At 37.9% G+C, this 27,678-nt stretch overlaps 1 long non-coding RNA gene and 1 pseudogene across 2 annotated transcripts in view; one reads left to right on the forward strand and one right to left on the reverse strand.

Moving 5' to 3' along the window:
* Nucleotides 1-27,678, forward strand: part of LOC311622516 — a 251,614-nt gene that overhangs the window by 139,372 nt on the left and 84,564 nt on the right. The gene's annotated exons all lie outside the window — the stretch shown is intronic.
* On the reverse strand, nt 22,755-23,415 carry LOC311624019 (U2 small nuclear ribonucleoprotein B''-like; annotated as a pseudogene). Its single transcript has one exon. The product of its transcript is annotated as a U2 small nuclear ribonucleoprotein B''-like (transcript).

The raw sequence follows: 27,678 nt of genomic DNA on the forward strand, positions 1-27,678 counted from the left end.
CAACTGCCAGTTTAGGACAGATCCCAGTCAGAGATCCCTCTCATAATCCTGGACTGCTGGCTCCTAATTGCTCACCTGCTTGCCTGCGTGACCACCCTCTAACTGCCCCCCTCCCCACCAACCTTATCACCCCTCACTGTCTCTGTGTGCTGGCCTGATCGCCCCTAACTACCCCCCCCCCCTGCTGGCTGGTCACCCCTGACTTCCTCCTGCTATTGGCCAGGTCGCCCCCAACTGCCCCCTCCCTGCTGGCCTGGTCACTCCTAACTGCTCCCCCTCCCCGGCCTAGTCACCCCTCACTGTCCCCTCCTCTCCCCCACTGCTGGCCTGCTCACCCCACACAGCCTGCTTGTTTAATCAGTTGGTCTTCCCTCACTAACCATCCTGTTGGCCTGGTTGCCCCACATGGCCTGCTTGTTCAGTGGTTTGATCATCCCTCATTAACCCTCCCTGCCAGCCTGGTCACCCCACACAGCCTGCTGTTCAGTCATTTGGTTGTCCCTCACTAACTGCCCTGCTGGCCTGGTCATAGGCAGCCATCTTGTGAGGGTGTGGCAGTCAATTTGCATATTGCCTCTTTATTATATAGGATGAGGCTCATATGGGCCATTTAGGTTTTAAAGGCTGTTTGCCCTAGCACTCGATTGCTCTACACCACTTTACCACTGGTGTTGTGTGGCTACCATAGATTTTTTCCTTTACCATCAGCCATTGGTTATCTATGTTCATTTCTCACATCCATATATGTCTGGGTCCCTTTCCTCTCTCAGTTTTCCTAGGTGTGTAGCAGTGGTGATCTCCAGATAGAAGAGTCTGGGAGCCAAACCAAACTGAGGGAAGGAAGGAAAGGGAGAAGATAGTAACAACATGCTTCAAGGATGGAGTTCTGGAACAGAGAGGCAGAGCTAGTGACTAAGATATAACTTTTTAGTCAAATTTAGAAGATAAGATGTGCCTAAAAGGAGCAGCAAATTTGATAGCAGAAGAAATGAGAGTCAATAGGAATTATGGATTACTTTAAAAGAAAATTGATTTCATAGAGAAGAAGGGAGATGGAGAGTGAGACAGAAACATCAATGTTAAGAATTATTGACCTGCTGCCTCCTGCATGCCCCCTACTGGAGATTGACCCGCAACTGGGGCATGTGCCCTGACCAGGAACTGAACCTTAACCTCCTGGTTTGTGGGTTGATACCCAACCACTGAGCCATACCAGCCAGCCCTGGGTTACTTTTCAGTTGCCCAATTCTTAAAGTTTATCCCATTGAACTACTTCCCTTTACCCACACACCCAGGTATTTCAACTCTATAATAAAAGACTCCTGATGAAACTGGTTTGGCTGGGGCCTGTGGACTGAAGCGTCCTGGGTTTGATTCCAGTCAAGGGCATGTACCTTGGTTGCAGGCACATCCCCAGTAGGGGGTGTGCAAGAGGCAGCTGATCGATAATTCTCTCTCATAGATGTTTCTAACTCTTTATCCCTCTCTCTTCCTCTCTGTAAAGAATCAATAAAATATATTTTTTTAAAAAAGACTCCTGAACAGATGGGGATACACATCTTTAGCTACTACAACATGCCTTCATAGGTCAATATAAATCATTGTCTGATCTATGTCTCCAGACTGAATCTGACCGGGAATTCCTTAGTAATCCAAAGTTAGGAGAGACCGGTTTGCTTTAATTCTCATTGGTCAGCCTTAATTGGTGGAAGAAATTTTTGCTGTTTCTCTTAGGCTCAAGCCCCAGATTCTTTTTGAAGTGCACTCCAGACTCTAACTTATGCCAAATGACTAACTTTCCTTCTGCCAGTCTGTTGGTGTTATGCTGACTCCTATCTATGAGGCCATTTGCCTCAGTCCTAATGGAAATATCTAACTGTGAAGCCCTCTGTCAGGTGTATGTCACCCGATCACATCCCTGACTTTGTCTTCTCAGGGCTGATGATCCCAATCCACTTTTCCTACTTAGGACACACTTTGTTATGATGGACAGAAGGGGAGCTTCTTGCCTCTACTGTAAATTGATGTGAATTGACTCAATTTGGAGTCAGTGTTTTCCTTACTGTTCGGAAATATCTTAATTTCCTTCCAGGGTCATAGTTAGAAGTCTGACTAGGATAAAAGTTTGATTTTGTTGATGGTAGGACCAATAACATACGTAAACTGATTATCGCTACTTCTATATGTTATTCCACACTGTTCTACACTGTGGCCACACGATCTTAAAACAAGCACTAACTTTTCCTGTTCTGTTTTTTCCTACTCTGAGTGATAGGAGGAAAGAAATATGATACAATCAGAACACGTTTCTTGGTATTTATATTTGCCTTTGATTTTTCCCAATGGAAATTGCAACTCAGGTCTCAGCAAATGTTCTATAGATACAGGTGACTATAAAAGTGTATATAGTTGGAAGAGTAAGTTAGAATTTAATATAAATACAAAGTGACATGAAGTTTAAAAACAATATAAAACTGAATTAATAAAATGTTAAGGATTCATGTATTGGGCCACAATACTGAATTATGACTTGAAGAAAGGAAGTCATTGTTGTCTTTAAAGTCGGTGAGAGAAAACCTATCAGAAGCAGAATGTTTTCACACATCTCTGAAGAAAGGCAGTGATATTGTCCTGTGGAAGAAAGTGTATATCACAGAGAGAACTATTGGACAACATCAATCTTCCTACTTCTCCTGTCCTTCAAATATCTTCTAAAATGATAGTTAATTGCTCTCTAGTGTCAGGGAGGAAGAAGCTTTTATCAGTTTTCAAGCTCCCCCCCCGCCCCCCCCCAAGCTGGTCTAATAATCAAATAGACATGAGATATATTAACAAGAGAAAATAGACAAATTTAATAATGTGCATATGTATGGATACCCTGCAAACATAAGAAAGTCAGAGATCCCACATCCATGAGAATTTCAAAGACAGAAAGGGATTGTGTGCATAAAAGATATTTTGAGATAATGAGGTAGGGCATCTTGAGGCTAAAGAAGTTCCTTGCAGGGAGAGCACCTGTTCAGTAATTAATAGTTTGCCCTGCCATTTAGATAGGTCAAAAGAGGTTATCTTTCATAATCTTGTTTTTATGGGGAAGGCCCCAATTCAAATTCCTCTAGGTAGTTAAGGGTGGAGGTCAGAAGTGTCCCTTGATTGCCTTTGGCTGAAAACAATCTGCATATCTTGGGGTGAGTTGTTCTGAACTCCCTACACTAGGGATTTATCAGAAAAACTCGTTTTGTAATATATTACTAAATCAGTTTTTCAAATATCCTGATATTTTAAAATCAAACTCTAAGTAAAAGCCTTTGTTTGACCATGTGACAATGAATATTTGAAAATAGCAGCCTAAATATTACAATTTTTTAAAAAAACCTAACAAGTATATCGCCTCTTTTTTTTCAAGTGGGAAAAGTGGTTCTTTCGTTGAGTTTGAAGGTGAATCAGTTTGAATATTAGGCAGAACTGGGCATCAGGCTGCTGCAAACTGTGGGGATTTTTCTGCCTTTGTTGTGATTATAATACCCTCATTATGTCTCTCACCATGTCTCATGGTTTAACACACAGCATGGACAGAGATCAGGGTATAGTGTTCAGTTTATTTTTATTGATTTCAGAGAGGAAGGGAGAGGGAAAGAGAGATAGAAACATTAATGATGCGAGAGAATCATTGATTGGCTGCATCCTACACATCCGACACTGGTTATTGAGCTCTCAACCTGGGCCTGCGGCTGGAAATGGAACTGTGAGCTGGTTCATAGGTCAATGCTCAACCCCTGAGCCACTTTATTTTGGTTTTTATTAATTGGTATTTATGTTTGTCAAGCTGATATTTTGTTGTTAAAGCTCATAAAAATAATACCTATTTCAGGAAGAAATATTCCTGAAGATGGCTATGGTGAAGTCATGGTGGCTCAAAAGATATCAAGGAAGATTTGATTGGGCTTATCTAAGGATATAGGAATTTTAAAATGTTCCTAAACTCCGTGAAACATATATCACAGATATTGATATTTGGGGATGACTATGTTATTAATAGACAAAGGTTGTGCCAAAGGATAAAACTATAGTCAGCAAATTTATCTTGAACTCAGCACTTAGAGATTTTACACATTAATAGATTCAGGAGCCTTACATTTAGCTAGGTCATTGTGAGTGTTTATCTTTTCATAATGGAGTATGCCTGAAATTGTCTTTTATTCTTTAGTTTGATTTTTTAGAGGAACTCAAGTCTTCAACCTCCTTCTTCCCATTCATGTTTCTTTTTATTCCCATTCCTGAGGACATATATTGGTTTTTCTTATTCTGTTATAGAGAAGAAAATTGTGACTTGATGAATTTTCTAAAGTGACTATAAAAATTAGCAAGTCAGAAGTTGCATATAATGGGTTAATAGGTCTGTAGTTGAGGAACAAAGGACTTGATTCTAATGATGCATTGTCACACACTGCTTATCAGCATCCACCTTAGCAATACAATGGAATTTTGTTACAAAAGAATTCCAGTGGCAAATGGAAATATGCATGGGTTTCTGGGATGCAAATGAAGAAGTCTGATTTCCCTGTTGAGGGCAGTTTGTCTGTCCTCCTGTTGATGGTTATTCTGTAGTGGTTCCAGCCTTCCAGCCTTCCAGCCTTCCTCCAATGCCTCAGTCAAATGCTATAACAAACTACCATAGACTGGGTGGCTTATGCAACAAATGTTTATCTCTTAAAGTTCTGGAGGATGGGAAGTCCAGCTTTCAGTGCAGGCTTGGAATATGGTGAGAGCCAACTTCCTGATTCACACAGTTGTCTTCTCACTGTGTCCTCCCAAGGTGGAAGGGATGAGGGAGTTCTCTGTGGCCTTTTTTCCCCCTTTAATATTTATTGTTTAAAAATACATTTTATTGATTTTTTTTTTTTTTTTTTTTTTTTTTTTTTTTTTTTAACAGAGAGGAAGGGAGAGGGATAAAGAGTTAGAAACATCAATGAGAGAGAAACATCGATCAGCTGCCTCCTGTACATGCCCTACTGGGGATGTGCCTGTAACCAAAGTACATGCACTTGACCAGAATCAAACCTGGGACCCTTCAGTCTGTAGGCCGACGCTCTATCTACTGACCCAAACTGGTTAGAACTGCAGCCATTTATAAAAAAAAATAATGACACTAATCCCTTTTATGAGGGCTTCTTTTTTTGTGATCTAATCACCTCCCAAAGGCTCCACCTCCAGATACTATCTCATTTGATGATTAGATTTCAACATAAGCATTTGGTCTATAGCAACTTTTATCTCAGAAAATGGTTTATATATGTACTAGAGGCCTGGTGCACGAATTCATGCATGGGTGGGGTCTCTCAGCCTGGCTGATGATTGAAGCCATTGGGGATTGGGGGGCGGGGCAGCCAGGGGAAGGGACTACGGGAGGTTGGCCTCAGCAGCAAGCTAACCAATGGCCGATTCTGTGAGAAACAGGGCTCCTTTTTCCCTCCTGTCTAGGTATGGGTTATGGGTGAGCCAGATTTGGGGCTGTCAAGGCCCCAGCAGCAAGATTTGGGTCAGTGAATGTCATAACTACCGGCTGGTCATCTAGTCATTTTGGTCATTCTGGTTGTTTGGTCTTAATGGTCACTTAGGCTTTTATATATATATATATATATGTATGTATAGTTGATATGGAAATGATAAATACAACTAAAGTGGACAACAGTGACCTTTGGAAATTACCTAGCCAAAAAGAGCTGGACCATTTAAGAGACTGCATTGTGGAGTGTGCCAGCATGTTCTGGCTCCTGGTAGGGTTCCCTTGGAAGCTCCACTTTCTTTATTCTGAATGAAATACCAGTGTCTCCTTCTTCCAACTAAGACTTGGGTCTCTTGGGGGTGTGTGTAAAAGCAACAATGATAGTAGAGAAATTCCCTGGAAGGGCCGTGGATTTTTTTTTTTTTCAATCAAGTCTATCTATTTAAGTTTTTGTTCCCAGATTTGATAGCTATAACATGATGTCACTTTTCTATAAAGAAACTTTAGAGCACTTTTTACTTGAAGTTTTATATCTATTGCTATGACAAATCTATTTCAGTGACTGCAGGCTCTGCTTTTAGCACACAAGTTTTGCTGTGCTGTTCAATCCAAATCAAGCTGTATTCTTCCACCTGTAGTCTGCCTCTGCAGAGTGCGCCATGCTGCTCCTGTTGTTTGCCTTCTCGCTGTTATAAGTGCTGTCCCTTAGGAAAGGCACCAGGGGGAGGCCCATATATTTAGTAATCAGTAGAGATTCTCACCAAAAGACAAAGAATACAAATACCACTCACCAGTTTGAACGAGTGAAGGCAAAAATGTTTTCTCCTGAGCTTATGTGGCCCAGGAAGAAAAGAAAGAAATGAATGGTATATAGAAAGCAGAAGGATTTATATCAAACTTAGAACCTTTGACTAAGGAAGGCATCGGGTACCCCAAATGGGAAATCTTTTATTGTATTTTCATTTTAAAAAGGGTAGAAAAGAATCTTAGTGTTTATTATTCCAGGGAAGTGGATTTTGTTCCCTATATAACAAAATAGAATTTATGGGGTCCATTCTGTTCAGGAGATAAATTTAAATTAAAACAATTATTTTTATTGATTTCAGGGAGGAAGGGAGAGGGAGAGAGAGATAGAAACATCAATGATGAGAGAAAATCAATGTTTGGCTGCCTCCTGCAATCTCCACACTGGGGATGGAGCCTGCAGCCTGGATATATGTGCTGACTGGGAATTGAAACGTGACCTCTTGGTTCATAGGTTGATGCTCAACAAGGCCGGTAGGGCAAATTTAAATTTTTGATTGTATTTTCTGATGAGAGGTTCTATGTAGGAATAGAGGAAACTCACTCAGTAGACATATCTTATAAACACTTATGATGGCTTCTTATGCCCCGACTTCAGAGAGGAGGAAGGTCAGAAGGCCTCTCCCGGTGTGAGTGGCTCTCGCTCAGGGCTTTGTCTCTACCTCCACACCTATCCAGGATCTGTAGGGTTTCTGGAATTGGCAAAAGTTTAGTGAGTGCTTGGGAAGTACCTACAGAAGGTGCCTGGAAATAAAACACCTACTCTTAGATAACTTTTAGACGTGGTGAGTTTATAGTTCTGATGTACGTTTCTTTCCAGTACCGCCAAGTAATTTTCCAGTCCTCAGGAGATATTGACAGGGTGCTCTACAAATATAAATCAGTTTCATGCTATTTACCTGGAGATAGCATTGGATCCCACAGGTTAAGGGCTCAGTTCTATGAGACTGCCCTACTTCAGACTCCAGTCACAAGTACAAGTTGTTACCTGTGCTTGTGACTGACCAGCTGTAAATTGGAGTTTCCTGCAACCCCCTTCTCAAGTTGGATCAGTTTCCTAGACTGGCTCACAGAACTCAGAGAAACATTTACTAATGCTCTTTTAAAGAGTGGAAACAATAAATGATTTTTAGTATATGGGAGTAATGGTAGTTTAAGTTTCCCTGTGAAGCTGTGAAAAAAAAAATCATGTAATATTGAGAAAATATAAGTTAAAAAGAGCTAGAATAATTAAGTAATAATTAGTTAATTATGTATTTTAACCCTATTTTATGAAGATGGCATTATAAAAGTGTTTAGTCCCTAGCATCCCTTAGTTTACATTATTGCCTTCCCTCCTGCACACACACGTGCACACCCATGAAGACCAGGAGACCAGAACTTGGCTTCTATTACCATAGGAAGGAGAGAGCATGACAGTAATGCAAGGAGAAACAAAAACCTTTTTACTTTCAATGCCCAGGGGTCTGACCTAAACAGTAAGCTTGCAACAATACTGTTGAGCCCTAATTGGTTTGGCTCAGTGGATAGAGCGTCGGCCTGTGGACTGAGGGATCCCAGGTTTGATTCAGGTCAAGGACATGTACATTGGTTGCAGGCACATCCCCAGTAGGGGGTGTGTAGGAGGCAGCTGATCGGTGTTTCTTTCTCATCGATGTTTCGAACTCTTTATCCCTCTCCCTTCATCTCTGTAAAAAATCAATAAAATATATTTTAAAAAATTGTTGAGGATTTAGGAAGAAACTGGAGAGAATTAATGTCTTCATTGCCTTAGAGGGAGCCCTGCATGTGGGGATCAGATTCTGGGCACCCTAGAGGCCCAGCTACTGTAGGAAGTCTGTGACAAGGCAAGGAAGGCCTATTTGCAGTCTGGTGTCTTGAATGGGTCTCTGCTTCTATTGTCTATTAGCAGTTAATTCAAGATGACCCAGAGAGATAATATGGGGAGACTGGTCTTGAGACACTTTCACCAGAATTCCTACAGCTGAGCTGATGAACTCTGTGCCCTCAAGAAAGGTATGGAAGTAAGGTGAGAAAGAGAGTGAGAAAGACAGACAGAAAGAGAGAGAGAGAGCTCTAGCTGGTTTTTCTCAGTGGATAGAGCGTCAGCCTGTGGACTGAAGGGTCCTAAATTTAATTCCTGTCTAAGGCACATGCCTGGGTTGTGGGCTTGATCCCCAGTAGGGGGCATGCAGGAGGCAGCTGATCAATGATCCTCTCTCATTCATTGATGTTCCTCTCTCTCTCTTCCTCCGCCTTCCTCTCTGAAATATATATATTTATTTTATATATTTTAAATATATATATTTAAAAAGAAAGATAGAGGGAGAAATGGAGAGAGGGAAAGAAAGAGCATGAGCAAGAGCACACAAATAGACTTGAGGGGATCTGTTGAAGGGAATGGGAAGAAGGGATTGAAGCCCATGAGGAATGGACTATATGATCAAATTGATCTGAGGATGTATCACTGGTTATGGTTAAAGCTGCCCAAGATCCAGATGCCTCCCCTGATGCCTCAGAGAAAAGAGGTAAGGCAATGAACCATGTATGCATTTAAGTAGATTAACTAAAACAATCTTGAATTGAATGAATTTTCCCTTTATTAAAAAGATAAAGCTTTCTGAAACTAGCTGTAATGGCACATTGAGATGGAAACTACACTTAGTTATGAAAAATCAAATTGCAGATTTACACAGCTGAGCTTTGTGCATTGAAAACACATGTGCTCATACACAGAGACATACACACACATCCGTGCACACCCACTGCATTGCAGATGACAAAATCAGGGATGTGTTTGTATGTGTTCAGAGCAGGGCTCCACAAAAGGTGTCACTTTGGCATGAGAATTATTTTAGCCAAAGGCAATCATGATGCTGCAGGCTTACAAGAAACTTTATTTCTCCCTTAAAGAATTTAAATTAGGGGTCTTGCCCATAATGAGAGTTATCACCAGAAATAACATTTTATGACCCATCTATAGAGCAGGGCAAACTTCAAATCAGCAAACATCTGCTCTTCTTATCATCCTGCACTGATCTTCTTCCTCTGAAGTCCCTTAGTAATCCTTAACTCTGAATGTCATATGTGCCTCATGTTTGCCTTCTGTCTCCAACTCTCCCATGTATGTGGGTTCCCAATGCATATGCATATGTTACACTTAGTTATTTTGTCATGCTAATCTGCCTCATGTCTATTTGATTATTAGACCAGCTGTGGGAACTTGGAGGGTAGAGGGAAGCCTCTTCTCTCTCCCTCACACAGTCATTCACCTGGTAGATTCTCACCTGCAGGAACAGGAGCTGCTGTCTAGAGAAGGGCATGCAATCAGAAGAGCCTGGGTGGACAGTAGAACTGTGACCAGTAAACCTCCATCAAAGCGTTCCCATTTTTATTCTTATCAGGAGGTATGTATCAATAAAAGTTCATACCTTGAGAGTTGTTACTTGCTCAAGTGACATAGAAAACAGTCAGTACTTATATTTCCTGCCACTTTCTGTGGAACAGAACACTGCTGACATTTTGGACCAGATGAATTGGTTGCTGGGGACAATTCTGCACTGTGTATGATGTTTAGCAGCATCCCTGGCCTCTATTCTTTAGATGTCACTAGTATCCCCACTCCTAGTTGTGACAACTAAAATGATCTCCAGGCATAGCAAGATCATCTCCAATAGAAAAACACTGTTCTAGGGTATAAATTCTTTACTGCACAAGTGCCTCCTGATTGTAACGTAGGAAACTATGATTGTAACGTAGCAACCAGTATTCTACATATATGATAGGTGACCTGAGGTAAAATGCAAGAGAAGGTAAAGTATGTGAGCAAAATTGAAAACAGCAGACAAGTGAGTGTTAGAGGATTCACTTTTACTTACATTTTCTTTTGAATTAAACCTGTCATTAAAATTCAAGACCTTGCTCTGGGAAACCACTACTGAATATATTCTGATAGCAGCTTTCTATTTTATCTAAAATACTGCTTTTCATCTTTCTTTTATATACCCTATTTCCCAAGCACTTAATCACATTTATTGCTCACTTTTGGACTGTCTCCAAAGTTGGCATGTCCAAGGAAAGTCTCAGGACGCTGATAGAAAACAAAAGGTTGAAGAAGAGTGAGGATATCCTGAACTAGAGTAAGTGCTATAGAAAAGTAAGGGATTTGCAAGGAATGAGGATAAAACTTTGAGGAACTTCCTTGTATTTCATATTAAACCTTAATGAGATGTAATAGTGCAACACTCTGACTTAAACACTTTGAGAAAGTGAAAAAATAACCTTTAAATACCATAAAATTAATATGAATCAGTAGATACTAAGTGAGAAAAAAATCACTTTGCTGATTCACTCATTTACTTTCCTGATTTTTCTCTTAGGCAAAGTTTTCTTTAGGTTTTCTCCCTTCATCAAATTCACAGGAGATGTATCTCCCTTCCTTGATCCACCTGTTCTAAGGCTATTTGCTGTGGCACCATTTTATGCAGTCACATTCACAAAGCCTCCATCTATACTAATAAAAGACATACATGCAAATTGACCGTACCTCTGCTATGCCCACAAGCCACACCCATCATCCAATCAGAAGCAATTATGCAAATTAACTCAACCAAGATGGCTACAGCCACGGAGTGAGCAGGAGGCTTGGGTTTCCACGGCAATGGAGGAAGCCAAACTTTCTGCCTACTCTGGCCTGCCCTGGCCTCTGCTCAAGGCTACAAAGTTTCAATTGTAGAAGATAAATAAATCCCAGATACCAGGGCCTCTGCTTGGGTTGCTGGGGGGCGTTGCTGGCCTGCAACCCACCATAAGCCCCTTGCCCAGGCCACCCCATGCTGCAAGGGAACCCCCACCCTGATCTGGGATACCCTTTGGGGCAAATCAGCCGGCCCCCATGCATGCACCAGGCCTCTATCCTATCTAATAAAAGAGTAATATGCAAATTGACCATCACTCCAACCCACAAGATGGCTGCCCCAATGTGGACAGACTTCTAATTGTGTTAATAATTTGAATGATATATATGTTTGAGTGTCATCATGTTTTCTATCTTATTCCCAAAGCTTATGTTTTCTCTATGAGTTAGAATTTGTGCCTATAATTAATTTAGCAACATCAACTCTAAAATGTTTGCCCTATAGTAAATTTCCAAGTGCCATGAAAACCTCATTGCTTAGGAAAGATAAAAATTGGTATGTCTTCACCAGGGAGCTCATCTTTCAGGTAAAATAACAACTGTTATATTTTAGCTAGGGAGCTAATATTATAACCTTTTAATCCATGGTTACATCAGGGTAACTATCAAGTCCCACAGGGTAGGTTAAAATCCAATGGGACTTATACTGCTATACTGCTGTTTATTTCAACTGAAAAATAGTAAGTGATTTTGGTCTTTTTATTCCACTGTGTGCTATCACCTGACTCACCCTAGATCAGTTTTCTGGGCTAGAGACTTCACTTGTTTAGCATTTCATGTATCATGACTTATCTAAGCATGCCATGCTTAAAACTCCTGCGATCCTGGCCAAACTAACCAGCATGTAGAAGAAATATTTTGGCATATCCTAAATGCAGTGCTCAGGCTTTTTATCTTTCCTTTTATTTTGCTTTGTTTTCATTCACTCATTCATTCACTCATTCCATAGATTAGCTGAACTCATTTGCCTACCAGATGTGTCTTCAGCAATTTATTATAAGGTAGTTCTATGATTTCACTTGACATTGTTATTGATGTTAGCCGAAAAGGTGTTGTTTTGGAAGTGATGCTGAGAAAGCATCTGGTTAAGTTAGCTAGTCTGGTTCGAGAGGTGATTCTAAGGCTCATTCTCTTAGCCCTTCCATCATCCAGTAATGGGCACCCTTCAGTAACTGCTCAAGAAATGAGCACTGTTTCCTGCCTATTGCCTTTATGGAGAAATGCCTTAAAATCAAGCCACGAGAGACTGTGTAAAAAGTACCCTTGCTTATCTGCTATTATATTTGCTTAATCCATGGTTTTTATCAATGCTTTGGGTCAGGAGAAAGTAAAGTTATGTACCCTATATGCATTATTCACTGAAACATTTTAAGGGAAAGCCTAACTGTAAAACAGAATGACTCATTTCACTGAGCGATAGGCTGACATTTCAGTGACTTGCCATAAATAGTGCAGTGGGACTAAGTAAGCTGACTTTAATGATGAGTTTTATAAGGTAGTTTGTTCCTTCTTCTTCGTGGGCTCCATGACCTTTTCCCGGGAGAGAGATATTTATGGGAAATCTACATCTCTCTTTTATATTCTCCCAAACCTTTAGCTTACTAACTAGGAGCAGAGGAGACAAGAGTGAATAAAATAAGAAAACAAAGTGGGGAGGGGGAGAGAAGGAGAGAGAATGCTTTCAACAAAGTGAAAGACACAAACAGTATCCAGAAGCCAACTTTTCATTTTTTGGGGGGGAAATTAAGAATCAGAATTTTGTGTGTGTGGTTAGCATCTATCAGTGTAACACAGGGTCCCAATTCTCCCTCCACATTGCTCAGCACCATGAACGCAAGTCCTTAGACCAAACCCTAGTATCATCCTTTGTTATTATCTTTCCTTCAGTTCTCCTACATACTTCTACCCTTTCTCTCCCTCTCCTATCCCTATTGCTGTTCATTTTAAATCCACCAACTTTTCAAGTATATTTCACCTATTTCCCTCCCACCCCCAGTTTTATTGTGAAATAGTTGACATACATTAACGTATAAGTTTAAGGTCTACAACATGATGGTTTGATTTATTGTGAAATGATTACCTTAGTAATTTTAGTTAATACCAGTCATCTCATGTAAATGCAGTAAAAAGAAAATTGAAAATGAATTTCTCCTTCTAATGGGAACTTTTAGGATCTACTCCCTTCACAAGTTTTCTGTATATCACTCAGCAGTGTTGAGCATAGTCAGCATGCTGTACGTGACATCCCTAGTACTTATTTATCTTAGAATTGAAAGTTTGTAACTCCTAACCACCCTCCTCTAATTCCCCTTCCCTCCACCTCTTGCCTCTGGTAATCAAAAGTCTAATCTACTTTTCTGTGAGTTTGGTGGGATGTTTTTTTGTTTGTTTTTGTTTTAGTTTGGTGTGGTGGTGTTTTTTTTTTTTTGGGGGGGGGTGTGTGGTTTCTTTTTTAGATTATAGTATTTGTCTTTCTCTGTCTGACTTATTTCACTTAGTGCAATGCCTTTAAGTTTAAGGTCCATCATGATGTTGTAAATGGCAGGATTTCCTCATATTCTGTGACTGAATAATACTTAACAGTATGTGCATATACACAACTTCTGTATCGATTCATCCATGAATGAACACTTAAGTTGTTTTTATATCTTGGGTATCATAAAGAATGCTGTGATAAACATGAGGTCACAGATATCTTTTAAGCTAGTGTTTTTGTTTCCTTTAAATATATTGCCAGAAATGGAGTTGCTGGCTCACATATTAGTTCTGTTTTTAATTTTTTGAGGAACTTTCATACTTTTTTCCCAAGTGGTTGCACTGGTTTAAATTTCTACCAACAGTGCACAAGGGTTCCTTTTTCTCCACATCCTAGCCAGAATTTGCTATCTCTTATCTTTGGATCCGTCTTTCTGTCTTAGCTGAATTCTCTAGTTCTAACCACCATCATCTTTTTCTTTGGCTGTCAAAAACAAAACAAACCACCTGGTAACTGGTCTCCTGGTTTCTATTCTTGCTCACACTGCCTCCTCCACAGTGCAGCTAAAGGGATTGTAGTGAAACTAATTCTTGTGTTGTCACTCCCCTGCGTGTACAGAAACATGGTGTCTCAGAACACCTAAAATAGTATCTTAAGTGAATTTTAAACATCAGAAATTATTATACTAAGTGTGTATATACTACTGGATTATGTGTGTATGCATGTTGTAGATGGAATGTCTCAAGAGTACATATTCATGGAACATCAATTATCTAGACATTTTCTCTTTCTCAGAAATTTTCTATAAATGATATTTTATTAAAGTACACTATTGAGCAGAAATCTCTCTACCTTCTGCTCAGTTTTGCTGTGAAGTTAAAACTGATCTAAATAATAGTCTGTTGGTAAAAAGTGTATCAGTTCTTTTATTTCAGGTAGTATAGGCAGCACTTGAATAGCTAACATATCTCATCTTGACTTTTTTTTATCAATGTAACTTCAAAAGTCTTGCCTCTGGTAATATGTTTATCTCTAATTTCTATGGTAGATATGGCAATCTGTTCAAGTTTGCTTTTAAGAGGATATGATAACAAAGGCATAAATATACTTTTTCTCAGGCAATACTGACTTTATTAATAAGACTTGTTCAATTAACTCATAAATGATATATTTTTGGTCTTGAGAATCTAAGCTCCATATTTCAGACTAGTCTTTCAAATCTCAAAATTAAATGTTTGTAGTAGGTAACTTCAGTTCTTATCTTTCTTTTGCAGTATAAGTTTTCGATTCAACTACAGGTAAATATCTTCAGATTCAAAAATTCTTACCAGAGAGTGTCTGGGAGTTAATTTATTTTTTGCAGTAACCCATGTGATAGATTTGGTCAGTCCCATACTGTGACCAGTCTTCTTGGCCATGAATATAACAATAGAGGCTGTAATGATCAGAGTTTATTGACTGACTCTGCTTCAGTCTTCAAAACTAACTAAAATCAGCCCACAAACTTTCTGGAAAATTCCACTCAGCTGAGGATATATTTTTGAAATTTAAGTACCCATAATTAACTGTTTATATTCTTTAGCTTATTGTTTGTAGGATTTTATGAATTACATTCACTGATGTTTGAAACAGTTACTGATATCATGATATACTTATTGACTACAGCAATCTTTGCTAGTAGTTTCTGTTAACATTTTGTTTTTAATGGGACCTCATTCCTCAGAATTGAATTCATTGTTGTCTTGTCCTCTTTTCAACTAACTTTTGTTTATAATGACACTAGTTTGAAACCTTTTACCTATTCATTGTCTTTGAGTTTTTTTTCTCCTTCATTACCTATTAGAAAACACAGTCACTGAGTCCTGTCAATTTTATAATCAAGTGCCTCACAAGTAATTAAAACAACAACAAAAATGATTCCTCCTGCAGGCCTTGTTCTAATTCAGGCAATTTTTTTTTACTGCCTTTTTATTAATCTCCCAACTTATGCCCCCCCCGCCCCCATTAGCTAATACTACATATTATTGACAGTTCTATTTCTCTAAATATCCAAGTTCATGCTGTCACTATGCTTCTTAAACCTATTGCATATAAAATATCATCTAAAACCTTTAGTCTAACATTAGCTGAAACCGGTTTGGCTCAGTGGATAGAGCGTCAGTGCGCGGACTGAAGGGTCCCGGGTTCGATTCCGGTTAAGGGCATGTGCCTTGGTTGCGAGCACATCCCCAGTGGGGGGTGTGCAAGAGGCAGCTGATCGATGATTCTCTCTCATTGATGTTTCTAACACTCTATCCCTCTCTCTTTCTCTCTGTAAAAAATCAATAAAAAATATATTAAATCCTTTAGTCTAACATTAAAAGCCTATCATAATCTGTCATTTGCTACCCTTTCACATTTCTCTAAATGTTGGCAAGAACTAACACTTCATTCTCCTGTTTTTTTTTAAAAAAAAATGTTTTAAAATTTATTTTTTGCTATTCATAAGACACTTTATACCACCTACTTTCAATACAAATAAACCTCTTAGCTCAGATCTAAGACATTGATTTTATTTTATTCTTTAAAATGTTAGCAAATATTACTAATCTTTTAACTATTTCATGTTAATAAATTTGTTGAACATATATAGTGGGAATTTCAAAAGTGATTTATTATATGGATTATTCAAGAAACTTTTACAGTACTTGGAGTAGCAAGGAAATTTAGAACTAAGTTCAAAATTGTCTGCTTCAGTCTGTAAATTTTTAGCAGTTGAAAACATAAGTATTTACTTTGTGTTTTTGTATTGTATGTGCTGCTTTATTTATTTATGTATGTATTTATTTTTTAATTAGACTTTAAGTTCCTGAAAGGATAGGTGCTGTCTTCTATGTGTGTGAATATGTGTGTTTGTATTTCTTCATATTGTTAGGTAGGTGCTTGAGAAAAATTGATTGCATGAACTTGTAGAGTTGGGAAGAAGGATGTTTTTCTTGCCAAATAGCTTTGGCAAATTAGAAATCCTTACTTCTCATAAACAAGGCCTTAGAACATGGTTAGTTACCGCAAATACCTGTGGGAAAAAGGCAGGTAGGATAACCCAGTGAGCTGGGCAGGTTGGAGAGGTGAAGACGGGGTCTAACTGGAGTGCTGTTGCCTTTTTCAAAGGAGGCAGCTGCTATTCAGCAGTAGTTGTTGTTGCCACGTGGAAATTCAACTCCAGTGTTGCTCAATCTAATTTTCCAAAGATGGACATTTAAACTTTTATGTGAAATATCCTAATTTTTTCCCCCTTAGAATTTGAAAGATCAAATTCTACAGCCATGTATGCTGAACTTGTCCTGCAAGCTATAAGTTTGCAATCTTGTCCCTAGAGATATTGTTGTTGTGGATGTTGTAATTGTAGAATTCTCTCATCTGACATGATCAAGGTTGGCATTTGGTCAGTTAGTTAGAAAAGTCAGTTAAAGTGACAAATCGTAAACAGATGACTGATTTTTATGGAATTCTTAGAATAGTACACAATGATGCATATGCCAATTTTTTAAAAATTAATTTGGAATATATAAATTAAAGATTTTCACCAGTATTTTCATGTCGGGGTAAGGCCTTTTTCTGAGTGTGAGTTCGTTGATTGGATTGTTCAATTATGTTTCTTGTGAAGACCACACACGTTGTCCTTCATTTCCAGATTACATTTCCTTAAAGTGATACTGTTAATAATCTGGTTATTATTAACAGGGTAGGAGGAAAAGGAAGACTAGGTATAGTGATGTCATTTATACAGCTTTGCCAGGAAGCTACAGTTAACACCCTTCAAGTCTATGCTCCAGAGATCCATGGGAAAAAAGACTGGAGATAGGCATGCCTGTAAGGTCTGGGTGACGTGGGAGAATTCTTACCTATTAGTCACACCAGGAAACAAGTCAGTTGCCAGAATAGGCATGGCTACTGCAAATTCTCGGGAAGACTTTATATATATATTGATTTCAGAGAAGAAAGGAAAGGGAGAGAGAGATAGAAACCTCAATGATGAGAGAGAATCATCGATTGGGCTGCCTCCTGCATACCCCCTAATGGGGATTGAGCCCAAAACCAAGGCATGTGCCTTTGACCTGAACAAAACCCTGAACCCTTCAGTCCACAAGCCAACGCTTTATCCACTGAGCCAAACCAGCTAGGGCGGGAAGAATTGATATTTAAACTCCTGAACACTGGGAGGTCTCTCTCTTGTGCTCTATGCTCTTGGCCTCCTGGCTCTCTCGGGACTCTGGTTTCAGAGGGCGTGAGCCATGTGGGACCAATGGACTGATGGACTGAATCTAGCCTGAATCTACATCAGACCCAGCTCCACCATGGAACAGAAACTCTAGACACTGGCTCTCCTGGAGCCCCCACTGCATATATTCCAGGACCTGTTTAAGGAACATGGGACCTTGCAACCCCAGAAATATAATTCCATGCCAATAAAAACTACTCTTTCACCCATGTAAGTCTTTGAAAATTGCTTTTCTAAAGATATTGTAAGAACTCCACTCCCACTAGCGACAGAGGAATCCCACCAATCCAATCCTCCAACAACAAAAATAGGCAAAGTTATATATATGACATCACTATATTACCTAATCTTCCATTTCCTCCTTTCCTATGAAACTCTTGCCAGGCAGGCTGAGTACAGAATCCTTCTAAGTTTCTGTGACTTCCAACTGTTACATTGCCTTGTCCTCAAAGGAAACTACAGTATTTTTAGTGACTCATCTTTACCCAAAACATTAACCAAAGCATTTAAATTTATTTTCATAGAAGCAATTCTATTTGACACCCCTGTCTCATCAGTTTGTATAATATTTAATTAACCTATGTAATTATAATGTAAAATAAAATTAGTGTACACAAGTTTGGGAGCAAATAAAACTGACTCCTGGCAGCTGTTCAATTCAACAGATGGGAGCTGGAGAGCACATAAATATAAAATTAGCCTTCTAGCCACAAGATTCAGCATGTTGTGGGCAGCAATCAGGAAGTTTTAAGGGAGGACTAGAGAGCATGGATTAACCCAATCACTTGATTAAGTGAAGGTTAGTTAAGAGAGTGACATGGCATAGCATTATAGTTCATTCTGCCGATCTATAGTATTGGCCTATACTATGAAACACTGAGGATTGCACAGCATCAGCTATGATGTGTACATCACAGAGAGATGTCCCACAGTTGGATTATAGAGGCTTTAATGTACCTTTTGTGACTCTCACTAGGAGGGGGTCTGGGAGCAGGAGAATAATTCTAATCATCTGTATCCTTTGTACATATATTTTCTTCCAAGAGGGTTGTCTGGAGTAAAAATCATTTTCTACCAGGAGAACTAAAACATTTTAGTGTGGTATACAGAACCATGCTTTTGAAAGAGCTATTGTGACTGTTCCAACGTTCAAATTTCTTTCCTAAGAAAATTCTTTTTTCTCATCCAGAAGTTCCATTATTTTCTTAGTTCTTCCTTAGAGCAATCTTTATGACCAGATACACATAAATGGTTCACATTGCGATTAGAATTCTGACTATACAGGGTCTGGCAAAAGTAGGTTTATAGTTGTGAGTATCCAAAGCACAGAGTTTATTCTTGTATGTTATTAATTATTGTATTACTTTCCATATAAACAACTGTAAACCTACTGCTGCTACACCCTGTATTTGTCCTTGTAAAAACAGTTCATGTGCTTTGAAGGAATCTAAAAATATTCTGTGCACTTCTTTTCTCCATGCTCATTGTTGATGACTGTTATACCATGCAAATTGAACTGATTACGTTAAGTATTAGAGGTATTGGTTAGGCTCACAGATCTTATATGCACTTACGTTTTAAAATAAAAGGTATATTTGAATTGGGGAATGGAAGAAAATTTAATATTTAACTAAATTACTAGTTTTTTTTTGTAAAACTACGGGTGACAAACTGGCTTTTCCTACTGTTTTAATAATTTCTAGCAGCAGTGATAAATGGTTAGAGTAGATATGTGAATACTTAGTCGTCAGCAAGCATTTATAAAGAATTTGTTGAGATGCCTTTTGTGTCCAATGTTTTTCCAAATGATTTACAAATTGCCTGTAGGAGTTTGTACAGTTTCCACTTCCCTGGACTTCATCCCAGATACCTGAAGTAGAATCATTAACTGTGGACCTGGGATGTGCATTTCTATCAAACCCTGATGATGGGAGTGCCTTTGAGAACCAGTCCTCTTGGCATTTGCAATCCCTATGTTAATAAGAAATGATCTGTTCCCAAGAGGAGGCCCAGTGTGGTGAGTAAAATCTGGCAGAAGGCAAATAACCTTATCCTAAGATGAGAGCTCACACTGAAGTGTTTTTGCTGCCTTGTCCCTTCTGGCTGTTGAACTTTGCTTATAGCCAGGAAGAGATTCAGAAACCTGCAAATAAATGCTATTTCTGACTACCTAGAAATCTAAGAGCTAGGATTCACGGCATGCCTTGGATCTCAAGATGGGATCAATTTTTTTTCAGGGCCCATAGCTCAGCATGTAACCCCATGCTGGGGGACATTTAGAGGCTGAAATTTATTGATAGTTCATTGTGAAGAGGTTGTGGGCTGTGCAAAAGCTATCGATGAAACAACAGCATAAAGAAATCTTTTGGTTCTATTTATTGTATTTTGCTTCAAAAGGAGACTCAATCTTGTTTTCACATTTAAGTACCATTCTGAAATTGATTAAAGTCTATTATAAGGTTTCAGATATCTGATATTGAAACAAAGGAATGATTCTTTAGTTCCTCATTCAATGAATGTGTAATAAGCAGAGACTTGTGAGTCTTTTAAAGTTTTATTTGCTTTTGAGTGTCATGAGGTGTTAGAAGACATAATATTCTAATTTATGCCCATGTTCACTTTGAAGGATACATATAATTCTCTTTTCAGTGAATCCCATTTTGCTCCTTTTCACCTTTTGAAAATGTCATGTGCAACCTTTTAAAATTAAAGACCACAGGGCTCATAGGGAGCCTCACACCACATAGCAGAGGCAAATTGCTCTGAGCTATTATAGTGTAGAGCATGTATCTGCTACCTACCAAGAGAGGTAATATGGAGTCACACTCTGGAGAGCTTAAAAAAAATCAGAAAAGGGTGGATGCTGTGTTCTTGAAATGCCTTCACAGCAATTCTCTTTGAAAGAAGAGAAAAGAACAGACTCATTTTATGAGGCTGTTCAGGTCATGAGTTGGTTCCCAGCTGGACTGCTCGGTCTTCACTGGACAGCTATCAGGCATGTCAGCCTTGTCCTGTGACTCCTGGTCACATCCCCTTTGTTTTTTATCTTCCCTATATCACTGCACCAACAGCAATGCATTGTACATTTCATATTTCTGAGAAGTGGCATCATAATTTTTTTTTCTGGGTAAACAGAACCATCATTATTATTCCATATAATCCAGGGATTTTAAAATCTTCAAGAATTGGTTAAACATGCAGGGTATTGACTTCTTCATCTTAGGTTAAACCCAGTTTGGTTCTAATTTTAGTTTTGTGATCAAATTTATGTTTTATTCTATCATATTTGTGTGTTAACTACTTGCTTGACTCATTTGAAAATTTTAAGGATTAAAGAATTTAAAAATGCACTGTGGTACCTCTGTAGTATGAAAGTTGCCCTTCTTGCACATTATTCTATTTCCCCCTACCTATTTAAAACTTTACCTATTCTTTTATTAAGAGATGTGCTTATTCTCATTATATGAATTTGGGAGAAAAAAAGAATTTTTCTACTGATAAAATTAAGTTTTTATGGTTTAGTACAAATTTAGTGCCAGGAAGCTGATATTTGATATTTGCTCACCTTAAATATATGTGACATGATAGAGAATCAGGAGTGTTAATGCCTCAAGAAAGGGATTTCTTAAGAGGAAGTGTATACTGGTTTTAGGATCTAGACTCATGCTTTCTATAACCAGTAGATATTTGGGTTCCTTAGGTTGCATTTGTGCCTAGAAATGAATACTTGTGTTTTTAAAAGATGATAGTTCAGGCTTTTACCACTTCTCAATCTATTACAAATTCAAATTCTGAACCAAGGATCGGTGACTGTGCTTTATGCACTAAGTGGTTAGTTTGGTTGTTAATTTTAGTTTTTAAGTTCTCTCCTGAAAATATTAAAAAACATGAAAATACTTATTTTAGCAATAAAAAGAAATAGTAGCAAGCTTGTTTTTTTCAATGCTTGGAAGTTCTCAGGAAACAATTAAAATATATTTTGAACCACAGAGTTCAAAAGAAAATTAATAAGGAGGCATATTTAAAAGGTAATGAGGCAGGTAAAGGTAAATTGTAAAGTTAATGGATAAAGTTTGGATTTGGGTAACTTCCTCAACTTAATAAAGAGCATTTACAAAAAACCTATAGCTAATGTCTTTGTTAATAGTGAGAAATTAGATACTTTTTTCTGATATCAGGAATAGGCCAAAGATTTTCCTCAATGTTCTTTGAGAAGTCCTAGCACATGCGTCTCTTTGGCCCCTTGAGTGTGGCTCTTCCATAAAATACCACATGCAGGCGTGCACATACAATGCGATTGAGACTTCCTGGCCCATGCGCAGAAGTCGGTTTTCGGCTCTCAAAAGAATTTTCAATTGTTGTACTGTTGCTAGTTGGCTCTGTTGACTAATGAGTTTGCCAACCACTGTCCTAGCAATATAATAAAACTGAAAATAAAATAAAAGCTATACTGATTTATATCTCAGAAGGATAGAGAGATAATTTATAATTACAAGTTTTCTAAAGCAAATGGCATAAGAAAAGGGAGGTGAGGGACCTAGAGTCAGGAAGAAGCTGTTCTAAATTCAGTCAAGTTGAATAAAACATTAAGGCCAACTCGATTACTGTCTTGTCTTGTTCCAGAAATGGGACTTAAAAGGAACTCAAGTCCTATGTGTGAATCCTATTCTTCCACTAAGATTCTGACCCTAATGTATGGGTGTTCTTTTTTATTAGAGAACATTTATACTTTCAAGATAAGAAATACAGAAGGGTAAAAGTATGAGGCTAGGAAAGACCTATAGAGTTGTGTTTTTTTTTAAAATTTTTTTACAAAGTAGATATAATAGTTTATTATATAGAATTAAGGTCTTTACAGTTCTTTGTTACCTAAGGCTGAAGAAGGACTAGGTAATTTTTAAAAACCTGCACAAAAATTTCATTTTCACTTCCTTCCACTCTCAACTATTAAAATGGCCTATCAAAACAAACACTATAGCACCAAGTCCTTTAAGTACAATTTTCCCAAATGTTATTTCTTAGCATAGGTGACCTTTGTGGCATTACACAGTGTGATCTTAAATCCTTGTGAAGCATCCCTGACAGCTCCAGCCTGTCCATCACTTTCAAATTCAACAAATATAATGCCATGCCTCTTAGGTATCGAACATACTTCCTTGAAACCAGGGAACTGATTAAACAGCATGGGTAACTTCACCTCATTCGTCTCTTCTGGTAAATTATTAAGAAGTAAACTACGGTTTGGGGGATAATCAGGTACATGAGGATGTGGTGTTGCCTTTCCTTGGGTGTTAGATGAAGCTGGTGTTACCTGACCAGGCTTATGCAGTTATTGCTGTCTGTCCCACAGTTTTTGGCGTTTCTCTTTTCTTTTTTTTTAAGCAAAAGTGCCATGTGTTTTAGATATTATGCCTGGATTTGTTTTTGCATACTGGATTTGCATTGGTTTACCATCAAATGGAAATCCTTGTAACTGTCTTAAGGCATTCTTGGATGAGCCCAGTTCTTTATACCAAAAGCTTGCCACCTCACCTTCATGCTCTTTAATGCCACAATACTTACCACATGCCACAGTCAGAAAACAGAGCATATAGGGATCCTTCAGTTCTTCTTTTTCAAATGTTGTCATTCATATTACTGATATAAATTGTGTGGTTTGGTCTGACATCCATCTTTTGGGTTAAACTATTCAAGTAGTCCGAGTTCTGCATAGTGTTCTATAAGAACCCAAAGTGCCTACTAGGCAATTAAAACAAAATCAAAACTATTCCATAACATTTATAAAAAATTACAGTGTTTTGATTTTGCATGTGATTTCTGTTTCAATGTTATTTCTAAAATATTAAATTATTTTATGAAAAAAAATTGATGCTGGTTCCTCTGGTTAGTGGGAGCTCCAAACTTTGCTACCTGTTGCGTGGTCTGCACTGAAGAACAGCGGTCTTTGTATGGCTGGTGGCCCAGCTACTTTGTATTGGCCTCATAGTTTGGTGATAGAGGATCAATCATATTAAATACTGTATTTTATCCTGTGCCATTGATCCAAAATGATGGATCTAATATGCCTCTTTTCTTTGAAAGAAAATCATGGGTGTATTTTCTTTCAACTTTCTTTCTTGAGTTGCATAAAGGAAAACATTATCATTCAAATGTTCTTTTAATCATCCCGTTTATAACATTAACAGCAATCAGAACAGATTTATAATCAAACAGATTTGTAATTTGAGAGCCATGTACAAAACAACAACAACAAAAAAAAACAAAAACAAAAACAAAAAACACACAAAACAGATATCTTGGGATATATTCCTAGAAGTGGGATCACACTGCTAGAAACACCACTCAGAAAGGATATATGCACCCCTATGTTCATAGCTAAGACTTGGAAACAGCCTAAGTGTCCACCAGCAGATGAGTGAATTAAAATGCTGTGGTATATCTACACAATGGGATACTTTGCTGTGGTGAAAAAGAAGGAATTCTTACCATTTGCAACAGCATGGATGGAACTGGAAATTATGCTAAGCAAAATAAGCCAGTCAGAGAAAGACAAATATTACATGATCTCACTCATTTGTGGAATATAATGAATGACATAAAGTGATGAACAAAAACAGATCTAGAGACAGAGAAGCATTGATCAGACCATCAAACCTCAGAGGGAAGGTAGGGGAGGGAGGAAGTAAGGGAGAGAAATCAACCAAAGGACTTGTATGCATGCATATAAGCCTAACCAATGGCCACAGACACCAAGGGGTGAGGGCATGATTGAGGAGGTGGTGGTGGGGAGAATGGGGGAATAAGGACACATATGTAATACTTTAATCAATAAATAAAATAAAAAACAGATATCTTGCTTTACTGAGAAAATAGACAATTTTGTAAAATATTGGGCCTTTATCTGTCAAAGTGGGCCGTTATATGTTGAACTATGGTAAGAAGCAGCCAAGGGGCACCTTCAAAACCTTTCATTTATGCTTTAATGACTTTTTAAGAAAATCTGGGGTAAGACTGATCCAAATTCTATATTTTAATTTATCCTGGAAAAAACTGGATAAATGTAAATATTAATCAGAACAATACAAGTAGAAGAATAAATTTATAATGCATAGTGAAGATAAATGTATTTTCTTAAATGATACATTTTTATTAAATTTATTTCGATGTAAAAAAATTATCAAACATCAAGAAAACAATGAGGATGGAGAGCAGAGTGGATTATCTTTTTCTCTTCACTGCCTCTATTTTATGTGCTTGTTGGCTTCTAATACAACAGACACGAAGGCTGTCCTATTATCTGCGTTTAGGATCCATTATTCTGTGTGGAACATCCAAAATGCAGGAGGATTTTCATATGTTGGAATAACTATAGAACTCATGGTCAGAGACTTGGTTTTAAATTCTTGCTCTATAAATTATGTGACCCTGGATGAGTCATGAAATCTTTCTGAGCCCTCAAATTCTCATCTGAGAAAATGAGAATAATAAAAATATTTTTGTATTCTCTGTTACAAAGTTGTAATAAGCAGCAAATAATGTGAAGTATTGGAAGATGTTGCAAACCAAAATGCACCATCAAGGATTATTACTTACGCTTCAGTGCATACATGGAATATAGTCTGTGTTCACTGTATTTTCAGAAACTAACTCTCCATCATGTTGACATTTACTAATTTTAAATCATGCTGCAAATGAATGGCTCAGATTAGAACACCTGCTATCATCATTTTTTAAAGAAAATGACTATCATTTGATTTACAAGAACATTTTATCTTAATAAGTTCAGTTCAGCATTTATTAGCATGTATTAGCCTGAAATTCCCTAAACAGAAAATAATATCTAATTCTCTTCTCAGATATCAGAGTATCAACCACTTATATGCTTGAACACTATACTTAGTAGGAATTGCTGGCCTCAATAATTCTTATTATTTTCCCAGAAGTATTTTATAAAATATAGGGTTTGAAAATAAAGGGAAGCCGAAACCGGTTTGGCTCAATGGATAGAGCGTCGGCTTGGGGACTGAAGGGTCCCGGGTTCGATTCTGGTCAAGGGCATGTACCTTGGTTGCGGGCATATCCCCAGTGGGGGGTGTGCAAGAGGCAGCTGATCGATGACTCTCTCCCATCGATGTTTCTAACTCTCTATCTCTCTCCCTTCCTCTCTGTACAAAATCAATAATATATATATATATATATATATATATATATATATATATATATATATATATAGAAAATAAAGGGAAAAAGCAATAGTGTGACTCAAGAGAAGACAAACATTTTGGCATCACAGTTCTATAGTATGGAAATAGGATATCAGCATTTTCTAGGCAATAGACTATTGTGAATAACTTTTCCCATTTTAGGTTATAAAAAACAATATAGCTTGGCTGCTGTGGCTCACTGGTTGAGCATTGACCTATAAACCAAGGGATCATGGTTCAATTCCAGAGTAGGGCATATGCCCAGGTTTCAGGCTTGATCCATGGTGGGTTGCATCCAGGAAGCAGTCGATCAATGATTCTCTCTCATCACTGATGTTTCTATCTCTCTCTCCCTTTCCCTTCTTCTCTGAAATTAATAAAAACACATAAAATATTTTTAAGAACTAACAAAATGAGACATATTACAGGACAGTTTCCAAAAATGAACACAAACACTCATTATTTAAAAAATAAACAAAATATTTTTTATTTAAAAAAAGTTATATTTTTTTGGATTAGGTATTGCAAAAACAAAAAAAACAAAAACAAAAACAAAAAAACACACAAAAACGGCTGTGAAGACATCACAGAACTCATAAAAATCTCATGCAATGAGCATTTGACACATGGCACTATCCTATATTTTAAAGGGGAAGGGAAAGAAAGGAATGTTTGGCCATTGCCCAAGCAGTGTAGTTGGATAGCAAGGTATAGGCCTGAAAAAAAAAGTTCAGTATTGTGTGGTTCTTGGCTAAAATAAGCAATCTAATTTAAAATCCTATATGTATTTAGAGCAAGTAAGCATTATGTTAGAGGGAGACACTAGAATAAATGTGGTAGCTGAGTTGAATATGCACATGATTTGGAAAGAGGGAATAGAAGATAAAAAAAGTTGCAAAATGGAGGAGCCACACAAGCAGACTCGACATCAGAAAGGAGAAAGATTTATGAAGTCCCATTCTTTTAAAGATTGTATTGTGCTTCGCTGCCTACCTAGACTTAATGGTTTTATATCTTTGAAAACATGATTGTGTTAAGGGGAGAAAATTTAAAGAGCCATTGGAAAAATTCATTACCATTGTTGCCCTTAAATGGGACTAAATGGAACCTTTTAGTTCATTTTCCTTATTTTAAACCTTCTTAAAGGAAGACCAGTCCAACTTCATCCTTCATAGTGACTGCCATTGTTTTCACATGAACATTTGCTTTGGCTCACCTTGAAATATTCTTACATGTGTGTTTTGAAGTACATTTTCTAAACTGGAAACCTCAGAACTTGTGAGTAGCTTCTAAAGTATGATATTGAAATAATACTATACTTTTAAAATTATTTTGTTTCTCCTGAATACATTCTACTGTATAGTAGTTCCTGAAAACTATGCTGAATAAGATTAAACAAAAACAAACACTTGTTTTGTCTCCTAAGTATTATCTTTTAAAGGGCCTGATAGTCTATACTTTTTTCTTAACATTGCTTAGCACTTAAAAAAAAAATTATTGACACTTTTACAGATGTCCTTCATTATCCCCCCCTTTGTCTACCTCTAGTCATTCCCCCCCCACCCCCCCGCTTGGTCATCACTACACTTTCTGTCTCCAATTTTCAGTAATAGTATGGCTGAGAGTACAATCAATGGTCCCTCTTATGCACAGGGGATACATCTGAGATCCCCAGTTGATGCCTGAAAACTCAGATAGTTCTGAACACTAATCACCTTCTCCAACTCTGCT

Source organism: Pipistrellus hanaki, assembly GCF_964339955.1.
Source record: "Pipistrellus hanaki genome assembly, chromosome: 5".
Lineage (NCBI taxonomy): Eukaryota > Metazoa > Chordata > Mammalia > Chiroptera > Vespertilionidae > Pipistrellus > Pipistrellus hanaki.